Source organism: Arachis hypogaea, chromosome 18 (genome assembly GCF_003086295.3).
Source record: "Arachis hypogaea cultivar Tifrunner chromosome 18, arahy.Tifrunner.gnm2.J5K5, whole genome shotgun sequence".
Lineage (NCBI taxonomy): Eukaryota > Viridiplantae > Streptophyta > Magnoliopsida > Fabales > Fabaceae > Arachis > Arachis hypogaea.
Genome location: NC_092053.1, coordinates 105,401,809 through 105,409,256, shown reverse-complemented (window position 1 = coordinate 105,409,256; position 7,448 = coordinate 105,401,809). Strand labels below are relative to the sequence as shown.

The 7,448-nt window shown below is 40.1% G+C and overlaps 1 non-coding gene across 1 annotated transcript; it reads left to right on the top strand.

Annotated features, from left to right (window-relative positions):
- The first annotated feature begins 7,108 nt into the window (after nucleotides 1-7,108).
- On the top strand, nucleotides 7,109-7,216 carry LOC112774056 (small nucleolar RNA R71). The gene has a single exon (XR_003188568.1). It is a non-coding gene; the product is annotated as a small nucleolar RNA R71 (small nucleolar RNA).
- The last annotated feature ends 232 nt before the right edge of the window (nucleotides 7,217-7,448 follow it).

Below are 7,448 nucleotides of genomic sequence, written 5' to 3'. Positions count from 1 at the left end.
ATGAAAATTGAATCTTAATTCCACTTTGTTAACCTTTACTAAGGCAAAGGAAGGTCAATGGATTAATTGGTTTGATCTTCGGATCCTATTTATTTCCTAAGAAAAAATTGGGATTATTGAAGTTCAATTTAATTAACAAAGATAACAATTATCAATCATGTTTGAGTTTGATAACTCCTGAGTTACTGATTTATTAACCAAGACCAAAAGGAGAAAAGTAAATCTACTGGAATAAAAATGTCTTCAGATGGGAATAACAATAATGTAAATAAAAGAAAGCAATAATAAACTGAAATACCTCAATTAGCACTAATAAAGATATCAAATGTAACATGGAAGAGTTCATAAATTAAATTAGAAAAATAAATAAAAGGAACATTGAACTTGGGATTTAGAGGCACTCATAAAACTAAGAGAAATCCTAAATCCTAATCCTAAGAGAGAGGAGAGAACCTCTCTCTCTAAAAACTACATCTAAATCCTAAAATTGTGAATTATGAGAGCTTGATTATGAATGGATGCATTCCCCCACTTTATAGCCTCTAATCTATGTGTTCTGGGCTGAAAACTGGGTAAAAAACAGCCCAAAAATCGCTGGGAGCGATTTCTGTTACGTTCAGGTCGCGGGAAGGTGACGCGGAGGCGTCGTCCACGCGTCCGCGCGGATTGAAGTTCGCATCGCCTAACTTCGGGGCAGCTATGGCAAATTATATATCAAATCGAAGTCCCGGATGTTAGCTTTCCAACACAACTAGAACCGCATCGTTTGGACCTCTGTAGCTAAAGTTATAGCCGTTTTAGTGCGAAGAGGTCAGGCTGGACAGCTTAGCAATTTCTCCAACTTTTTGTATTCCTTCCACTTTTGCATGCTTCCTTTCCATCCTCTGAGCCATTCCTGCCCTGTAATCTCTGAAATCACTTAAAACACATATCAAGGAATCTAATGGTAATAAGATAGGATTAAACATAGGGAACTTAAGGCCAAAGAAGCATGTTTTCAATCAAAGCACATAATTAGGAAGGCAAATGTAAAACCATGCAAATAGTATGAATAAGTGGGTAAAGAGTTGATAAAATCCACTCAATTGAGCACAAGATAAACCATAAAATAGTGGTTTATCAACCTCCCCACACTTAAACAATAGCATGTCCTCATGCTAAGCTCAAGAGAAGCTATAAAGGAGTGAAGAGGGATGATAGAATGTATGAAATGCAACCTATCTATATGAATGCAACTACATGCAAAATGTTTCTACCTACTTGGTTAAAAGTAAATAAGTTCTCCAAGATAAATATGAATCAAATTCCACTAATTCAAATTATATAATAAAAGACAAGTAAACTTGTAAGAAGATAGCTCATGAAAGCATGGAACATAGAGTCAAGCATTGAACCCTTACTGGTGGTGTATATCACTCTAACTCTCAAGTGTCTAAGGTTAATCACTCCACTCTTCCCTAGTCATGCTTTCTAAACTTTGTTCTTCATCTAACCAATCAACAAATATTTAGTATACTAATTGGTATGCGAATTGCTACTCAGGTTGTGAATTGTTGTTCGAAATTGATTCCCTGGCAATGGCACCAAAAACGGATGCACAGGACCATGGTCTAAACATATCTTCACAACTTCGCATAACTAACCAGCAAGTGCACTGGGTCGTCCAAGTAATACCTTACGTGAGTAAGGGTCGAATCCCACAGAGATTGTCGGTATGAAGCAAGCTATGGTCACCTTGTAAATCTCAGTCAGGCGGATATCAAATGGTTATGGAGTTTTCGAACATAATATAATAAAATAGGGATAGAAATACTTATGTAATTCATTGGTGAGAATTTCAGATAAGCGAATGGAGATGCTTTCGTTCCTCTGAACCTCTGCTTTCCTGCTATCTTCATCCAGTCAGTCTTACTCCTTTCCATGGCTGGCTTTATGTGATACATCACCATTGTCAATGGCTACTTTCGGTCTTCTCTCGGGAAAATGATCCAAATGCCCTGTCACAGCACGGCTAATCGTCTGGAGGCATCACCCTTGTCAATGGCTTCATCTTATCCTCTCAGTGAAAATGGTCAACGCACCCTGTCACGGCACGGCTATTCATCTGTCGGTTCTCGATCATGCTGGAATAGGATTTACTATCCTTTTGCGTCTGTCACTAACGCCCCGCAATCGCGAGTTTGGAGCTCGTCACAGTCATCCAATCATTGAATCCTACTCGGAATACCACAGACAAGGTTTAGACCTTCCGGATTCTCTTGAATGCCGCCATCATTCTAGCTTACACCACGAAGATTCTGGTTAGGAGATCTAAGAGATACTCATTCAGTCTAAGGTAGAACGGAAGTGGTTGTCAGGCACGCGTTCATAGGGAATGGTGATGATTGTCACGTTCATCACATTCAGATTGAAGTACGAATGAATATCTTAGAAGCGAAACAAGATGAATTGAATAGAAAACAGTAGTACTTTGCATTAATCTTTGAGGAACAGCAGAGCTCTACACCTTAATCTATGGAGTGTAGAAACTCTACCGTTAGAATTACATAAGTGAAAGTCCAGGCATGGCCGAGAGGCCAGCCCTCAAACGTGATCTAAGATAGCATCCAACTGATCAAAGATACCTAATACAATAGTAAAAGGTCCTATTTATAATAAACTAGCTACTAGGGTTTACAGAAGTAAGTAATTGATGCATAAATCCACTTCTGGGGCCCACTTGGTGTGTGCTTGGGCTGAGCTTTAACTTTCCACGTGCAGAGGCCATTTGTGGAGTTGAACGCCAGGTTTTGATCCTTTTCTGGCGCTGGACGCCAGATTTGGGCAGAGAGTTGGCGTTGAACGCCAGTTTGCGTCGTCTATTCTTGGGCAAAGTATGGACTATTATATATTGCTGGAAATCCCTGGATGTCTACTTTCCAAAGCAATAGGAAGCATGCCATTTTGAGTTCTGTAGCTCCAGAAAATCTATTTTGAGTGCAGGGAGGTCAGAATCCAACAGCATCAGCAGTTCTTCTTCAACCTCTGAATCTGATTTCTACTCAAGTCCCTCAATTTCAGCCAGAAAATACCTGAAATCACAGAAAAACACACAAACTCATAGTAAAGTCCAGAAATATGAATTTAACATAAAAACTAATGAAAACATCCCTAAAAGTAATTAGATCCTACTAAAAATATACTAAAAATAATGCCAAAAAGCATATAAATTATCCGCTCATCACAACACCAAACTTAAATTGTTGCTTGTCCCCAAGCAACTGAAAATAAAATAGGATAAAAAGAAGAGAATATACTATAAATTCCAAACTATCAATGAAACATAGCTTCAATCAGATGAGCGGGACTTGTAGCTTTTTGCCTCTTGAATAGTTTTGGCATCTCACTTTATCCATTGAGGTCCAGAATGATTGGCATCTATAGGAACTCAGAGTTCAGATAGTGTTATTGATTCTCCTAGTTCAGTATGATGATTCTTGAACACAGCTTCTTTATGAGTCTTGGCCGTGGCCCTAAGCACTTTGTTTTCCAGTATTACCACCGGATACATAAATGCCACAGACACATAATTGGGTGAACCTTTTCAGATTGTGACTCAGCTTTGCTAAAGTCCCCAATTAGAGGTGTCCAGGGTTCTTAAGCACACTCTTCTTTTGCTTTGGACCTTGACTTTAACCGCTCAGTCTCAAGTTTTCACTTAACACCTACACGCCACAAGCACATGGTTAGGGACAGCTTGGTTTAGCCGCTTAGGCCAGGATTTTATTCCTTTAGGCCCTCCTATCCACTGATGCTCAAAGCCTTGGGATCCTTTTTATCACCCTTGCCTTTTGGTTTTAAGGGTTATTGGCTTTTTGCTCTTGCCTCTTGGTTTTAAGAGCTTTGGCTTTTTCTGCTTGCTCTTTCTTTTTCTTTCTATTTTTTTTTTCGCCTTTTTTTTTTCTGCAAGCTTTGTTCTTTGCTGCTTTTTCTTGCTTCAAGAATCATTTTCATGATTTTTCAGATTATCAAATAACATGTCTCCTTGTCATCATTCTTTCAAGAGCCAACATATTTAACATTCTTAAACAACAACTTCAAAAGACCTATGCACTGTTCAAGCATACATTCAGAAAACAAGAAGCATTGTCACCACATCAATATAATTAAGCTAAGTTCAAGGATAAATTCGAAACTCATGTACTTCTTGTTCTTTTGAATTAAAACATTTTTCATTTAAGAGAGGTGATGGATTCATAGGACATTCATAACTTTAAGACATAGTTACTAACTACTAATGATCATGTAATGAAGACACAAACATAGATAAGCACATAGCATAGAAAACGAAAAAACAGAAGAAATAAGAACAAGGAATGAATCCACCTTAGTGATGGTGGCGTTTCCTTCTTGAGGAACCAATGATGTCCTTGAGCTCTTCTATGTCTCTTCCTTGTCTTTGTTGCTCCTCCCTCATTGCTTTTTGATCTTCTCTAATTTTATGAAGGATGATGGAGTGCTCTTGATGTTCCACCCTTAGTTGCTTCCAATAATTGTGTGGAAGAAAATGTATCCCCTGAGGTATCTCAGGGATCTCTTGATTTACAGTCAAGTGTTCTACCACTGAGCTATAGACCCTTGATGGAAGCTTTTGTCTTCCCTTTCCTCTTTCTAGAGGTTTCTCTAGCCTTAGGTGCCATCAATGGTTATGGAAAAAACAAAAAAGCTATGCTTTTACCACACCAAACTTAGAATGTTGCTCGCCCTCGAGCAAAAGAAGAAGGAATAGAAGAAGAAAAAGAAGATATGGAGGAGATGGAGGGAGGTGTGTATTCGGCCATATGGGTGGGATTGGGTGGGAAAGAGATGTTGAATTTTGAAGGAAAGTGGGTGTATGGATGTGAGTGGTAAAGGGTTAATAGGGAAGAGTGTTTATTGGGAATAGAGGATGATTGAGAAGAGAGAAGAGAGTGAGTGGAGGTAGGTGGGGATCCTGTGGGGTCCACAGATCCTGAGGTGATCCTGTGAGGTCCACAGATCCTGAGATGATCCTGTGGGGTCTACAGATCCTGAGGTGTCAAGGCATTTACATCCCTACACCAATTTAGGCATGTAAAATGCCCTTGCACACAACTCTGGGCGTTCAGCGCCAGGTTGGTGCCCATTTTGGGCGTTCAAAGCCCATTTGTTGCCATTTCTGGCGTTGAACGCCAGAACCATGCTTGTTCTGGGCATTCAGCGCCAGGATGCTGCCCATTTTGGGCGTTCAGCGCCAGAACCATGCTCTGTTCTGGCGTTGAACGCCAGGCAGATGCTTCCTCTAGGGTGTGATTTTTCTTCTGCTGTTTTTGATTCCGTTTTCAATTTTTATATTTATTTTGTGACTCCACATGATCATGAACCTATAAAGACATATAACTAAGAAAAATATAGTTAGATAAAAATTGGGTTGCCTCCCAACAAGCGCTTCTTTAATGTCAATAGCTTGACAGTGGGCTCTCATGGAGCCTCACAGATGTTCAGAGCATTGTTGAGACTCTCCAACACCAAACTTAGAGTTTGACTGTGGGGGCTTTGTTTGACTCTGCTTTGAGAGAAGCTTTTTCTGCTTCCTCTCCATGGATGCAGAGAGAGATCCTTGAGTTGTAAACACAAGGTTATCCTTATTCAATTGAAGGATCAATTCTCCTCTATCCACTTCAATCACAGCTCTTGCTGTGGCTAGGAAAGGTCTTCCTAGGATGATGGATTCATCCTCTTCCTTTCCAGTATCCAGGACTATGAAATCAGCAGGGATGTAAAGGCCTTCAACCTTTACTAACACGTCCTCTACTTGTCCATAAGCCTGTTTTCTTGAATTATCTGCCATCTCTAATGAGATTTTAGCAGCTTGCACCCCATAGATTCCCAGTTTCTCTATTACAGAGAGGGGCATGAGGTTTATTCCTGAACCAAGGTCACACAGAGCCTTAAAGATCATGGTGCCTATAGTACAAGGTATTATGAACTTTCCAGGATCCTGTCTCTTCTGAGGCAATGTCAGTTGATCCAGATCACTTAGTTCATTGATGAACAAGGGAGGTTCAACTTCCCAAGTATCAATGCCAAATAATTTGGAATTTAGTTTCATGATTGCACTAAGAAACTTGGCAGTTTGCTCTTCAGTAACATCCTCATTCTCTTCAGAAGAGGAGTACTCATCAGAGCTCATGAATGGCATAAGGCGGTTTAATGGAATCTCTATGGTCTCTAGATGAGCCTCAGAGTCCCTTGGTTCCTCAGAGGGAAGCTCCTTATTGATCACTGGACGTCCCAGGAGGTCTTCCTCCTTGGGATTCACGTCCCCCTCTCCTTCTTTGGGTTCGGCCATTTTGGTTATGTCAATGGCCTTGCACTCTCCTTTTGGATTCTCTTCTGTATTGCTTGGGAGAGTACTAGGAGGGATTTCAGTGATCCTTTTACTCAGCTGGCCCACTTGTGCTTCCAAATTTCTAATGGAAGACCTTGTTTCATTCATGAAACTTACAGTGGCCTTAGATAGATCAGAGACTAAGTTTACTAAATTAGAGGTATTTTGTTCAGAGTTCTCTGTCTGTTGCTGAGTGGATGATGGAAAAGGTTTACCATTGTTAAACCTATTTCTTCCACCATTATTAAAACCTTGTTGAGGCTTTTGATCCTTCCATGAGAAATTTGGATGATTTTTCCATGTTGAGTTATAGGTGTTTCCATAAGGTTCACCTAAGTAATTTACCTCTGCTATTGCAGGGTTCTCAGGATCATAGGCTTCTTTTTCAGAAGATGCCTCTTGAGTACTGTTGGATGCAGCTTGCATTCCATTCAGACTCTGAGAAATCATATTGACTTGCTGAGTCAATATTTTGTTCTGAGCCAATATGGCATTCAGAGTATCAACTTCAAGAACTCCCTTCTTTATAGGCGTCCCATTGTTCACAAGATTCCTTTCAGAAGTGTACATGAACTGGTTATTTACAACCATGTCAATGAGTTCTTGAGCTTCTGCAGGCGTTTTCTTTAGGTGAATGGATCCACCTGCAGAAGTATCCAATGACATCTTAGATAACCCAGATAGACCATCATAGAATATATCCAGGATGGTCCATTCTGAAAGCATGTCAGAAGGACACTTTTTGGTCAACTGTTTGTATCTTTCCCAAGCTTCATAGAGGGATTCACCTTCTTTCTGTCTGAAGGTTTGAACATCCACTCTAAGCTTGCTCAGCTTTTGAGGAGGAAAGAACTTGGCTAAGAAAGCCGTGACCAGCTTATCCCAAGAGTTCAGGCTGTCTCTGGGTTGAGAATCCAACCACACTCTAGCTCTGTCTCTTACAGCAAAAGGGAAAAGCATGAGCCTGTAGACTTCAGGATCTACTCCATTAGTCTTAACAGTATCATAGATCTGCAAGAATTCAGTTAAGAACTGAAAAGGATCTTCAGATGGAAGTCCA